The 2,781-nt window shown below is 48.8% G+C and overlaps 2 non-coding genes across 2 annotated transcripts in view; both read right to left on the reverse strand.

Moving 5' to 3' along the window:
* Positions 1-31, reverse strand: part of LOC131270069 (large subunit ribosomal RNA) — a 4,091-nt gene extending 4,060 nt beyond the window's left edge. Inside the window, exon 1 of the ribosomal RNA XR_009179211.1 lies at positions 1-31. This exon is cut by the window's left edge and continues 4,060 nt beyond it. This is a non-coding gene — a ribosomal RNA (large subunit ribosomal RNA).
* A 487-nt stretch (positions 32-518) lies between these two features.
* On the reverse strand, positions 519-673 carry LOC131270049 (5.8S ribosomal RNA). Its single transcript, XR_009179192.1, has one exon. It is a non-coding gene; the product is annotated as a 5.8S ribosomal RNA (ribosomal RNA).
* Between the last annotated feature and the right edge of the window lie 2,108 nt (positions 674-2,781).

Consider the following 2,781-nt stretch of genomic DNA (forward strand, 5'->3'; position numbering starts at 1 on the left):
TCAGGGGGTTGTCACACATGAACTGAGGCTTATGTACCTTGCGGTTGTTATCGTCACATCTGGCTTGCGACTACTTTGTTTCAATGTCCAATATGTACCGTTGGACTCGGTTAACGGGCTGTTAGCCCGCGTGTGGTTTAACTCACTGATACCTTCCATTGCCCATACGCTAGTTTGTTTGTGTTCCTTTGGTCAACTTCCATACTTGAATCATTTGTGCTACCGCTGCTGCTTCGACGCTACTTTGACATCTTCGCTTCTATTTAAATAAATAAATAAGCTGAAGCTAGACATCAGTAAACACCACCACAGACACCACAAGCACGCCTTCTCCTCGTACTTCCGCCTCACGCGGGAACACGGACGCTCTAAATACTTCGAATTCCAATGCCAGTATATTGTAAACCACGGGTTCTTTAATGCTAGCGGGTCGTCGCGACCCTAGTTAACATCATGGTGCACGTCTCGTGACGGGTGTCACGGCGTAGTTAAATGTATGCGATACATTTCTCAAATATAAGCGCTCAGTCATCTGTACATCATGGTAGGTTCCCACGACGTGCAATATGCGTTCAACTTATCAATGTTCATGTGTCCTGCAGTTCACATTATGACGCGCAGTTAGCTGCGGTCTTCATCGATCCATGAGCCGAGTGATCCACTGCCGAGGGTGACTAACTTGCGTAAGCCGCCGCTGTGCGCGTATACCCGTTCCCCGTAGGGAGGAGCAAGCCGCCGCTTAGAGACGAAGCATAAAGTGTCCTCATTCCACATAGGGCAAGCTGGATTAATCCATTTTACCCAGGACGGCCGAAGCGGCGTGGACCAGGGGAGAACTGAACCTTATACTTCACACCACAGTAAGTCTACGTGTCCTCTTCCACATAGGGCAAGCTAGAACTAACTATCTTACCCAGGACTGCCGAAGCAGCGTGGACCAGGGGAGGAACACACTTTTCATGGAAACGTAAGGCATCCATGACTGCCATAACGTAAGCCGCCGCTGTGCGCGTATACCCGTTCCCCGTAGGGAGGAGCAAGCCGCCGCTTAGAGACGAAGCATAAAGTGTCCTCATTCCACATAGGGCAAGCTGGATGAATCCATTTTACCCAGGACGGCCGAAGCGGCGTGGACCAGGGGAGAACTGAACTTTATGCTTCACACCACAGTAAGTCTTCGTGTCCTCTTCCACATAGGGCAAGCTAGAACTAACTATCTTACCCAGGACTGCCGAAGCAGCGTGGACCAGGGGAGGAACACACTTTTCATAGAAACGTAAGGCATCCATGACTGCCATAGTGCGTAAGCCGCCGCTGTGCGCGTATACCCGTTCCCCGTAGGGAGGAGCAAGCCGCCGCTTAGAGACGAAGCATAAAGTGTCCTCATTCCACATAGGGCAAGCTGGATGAATCCATTTTACCCAGGACGGCCGAAGCGGCGTGGACCAGGGGAGAACTGAACTTTATACTTCACACCACAGTAAGTCTACGTGTCCTCTTCCACATAGGGCAAGCTAGAACTAACTATCTTACCCAGGACTGCCGAAGCAGCGTGGACCAGGGGAGGAACACACTTTTCATAGAAACGTAAGGCATCCATGACTGCCATAGTGCGTAAGCCGCCGCTGTGCGCGTAAACCCGTTCCCCGTAGGGAGGAGTCAAGCCGCCGCTTAGAGACGAAGTATGAAGTGTCCTCTTCCACATAGGGCAAGCTAGAATTAACTATCTTACCCAGGACCGCCGAAGCAGCGTGGACCAGGGGAGAACTGAACTTTATACTTCACACCACAGTATTGAGTAATGTGCCCTCTTCCACATAGGGCAAGCTGGAATGTTCCATTTTACCCAGGACGGCCGAAGCGGCGTGGACCAGTGGAGGACTACACAATCATGAGGTTTGATATCGACTTGTGTGTTTCAATAGGATACCGATGGTATGGTTTGAACCGATTTGATTTAGCCATTCTGAAGTCATCACTTGGTTGAAGCGCTGAACTAGGGAGGCATCGTTTACATATATATTGGTTTTCGCATGCTCTACTAGGTTAATGTCATGAGGTTGGCTATCGAGCATGCCCAAGTGATGACTTGATTGTGTGCTTGCTTGAATTCTTCACATTTCATACCATCGGTTAGTTGTCGAATCATTCCTCGATCATAACCTTCGTTCTTGGTTCATGTATGCTCTCTTCCACATAGGGCAAGCTAGAATTAACTATCTTACCCAGGACCGCCGAAGCAGCGTGGACCAGGGGAGAACTATACTTTGTCTTGTATGCCCTCTTCCACATAGGGCAAGCTAGAATTAACTATCTTACCCAGGACCGCCGAAGCAGCGTGGACCAGAGGAGGACTATACTTTGTTCATAACACCACAGTATTGAGTAATGTGCCCTCTTCCACATAGGGCAAGCTAGAATGAACTATCTTACCCAGGACCGCCGCAGCGGCGTGGACCAGTGGAGGACTACACAATTAAGAGGTTTGATATCGACTTGTGTGTTTCAATAGGGTACCGATGGTATGTTTTGAACCGATTTGATTTAGCCATTCTGAAGTCATCACTTGGTTGAAGCGCTGAACTAGGGAGGCATCGTTTACATTACTTGTATATATATTGGGTTTCGCATGCTCTACTAGGTTAATGTCATAGGGTTGGCTATCGAGCATGCCCAAGTGATGACTTGATTGTGTGCTTGCTTGAATTCTTCACATTTCATACCATCGGTTAGTTGTCGAATCATTCCTCGATCATAACCTTCGTTCTTGGTTCATGTATG

The sequence above is a fragment of the Anopheles coustani genome, assembly GCF_943734705.1.
Source record: "Anopheles coustani chromosome X unlocalized genomic scaffold, idAnoCousDA_361_x.2 X_unloc_13, whole genome shotgun sequence".
Lineage (NCBI taxonomy): Eukaryota > Metazoa > Arthropoda > Insecta > Diptera > Culicidae > Anopheles > Anopheles coustani.